The sequence below is a fragment of the Trachymyrmex septentrionalis genome, unplaced genomic scaffold (genome assembly GCF_001594115.1).
Source record: "Trachymyrmex septentrionalis isolate Tsep2-gDNA-1 unplaced genomic scaffold, Tsep1.0 scaffold243, whole genome shotgun sequence".
NCBI classification, from domain to species: Eukaryota; Metazoa; Arthropoda; class Insecta; order Hymenoptera; family Formicidae; genus Trachymyrmex; species Trachymyrmex septentrionalis.
Genome location: NW_017305401.1, coordinates 147419 through 148374, shown reverse-complemented (window position 1 = coordinate 148374; position 956 = coordinate 147419).

Sequence of the window (956 nt, the reverse complement as noted above, 5' to 3'; positions counted from 1 at the left end):
ATAATTAGTTAAAAAATATAAGTCGACCTTCCGAAATTGACAATTTATAAAAAGCTCTTTCTCTTCAACGGTATACGATAGAGAATTATTGACGTGATAAGGAATTTATTGTGACATTTTAGGGAAACGTAACATTTAGTCTCCACGTGGCATTTATTGTTTTACCTGCATACTTATCCGCCATATTTATCTGTCTAAATCCGTAAATAAAATGTGACCCTGTCGAACTGACACTTTTAGGATTAATACTTTTGGTAAACAGAATAGAAACCCTATCTAGACAGAGAAAATAAGTCATTTCTGAAAACCGTTTTTCTATTTACTTTATTTTTTTCTCTCCTTATATTATATATTAACACGCCTTAGTCTGCAAGAGACAATAATTGGACAAAACATTTTATCTAAAAAGAAAGAAACTTTCACGCGAAGTATATCTAACATCTTCAAACAGCGTTCATTGTTATGATAAAAAGACAAGAAAAAAATGCCATTGAATATCACGTAGGACGGTATCACGAAAACTGATAGAGAAATAACGACTCCAATGGTTTGCTTATCAAAGCATGGCGACCTGGCAATCGCCACAGCTGATTTGAACATTTCTATGATATAATGACGTATATCTTTTATACTAGTATGTAAACTCATGAACGGTGCCATTGGCATCGATGATAAGATACTGTTTTCTAGAGACAATTGTGCACACAAGTGTCATTATTATGACACAAATAATTGATTATCTTTATAAAATTTCATGAGGAAAACCTTCACTTCATATTAAAAGTTTTCGTATCAGAATTTTTGTTTTGCATTTCGAACGATAATCTCAATGTGTGGCCAAACTAGTCAGAGATTAAATATATTGGAAAATCATCAAGGGAAATGTATTTTAAATAATTATATTAATTATTCTCTCTCTTATTTATATTTGTACTTTTAATATATTTTACAATATA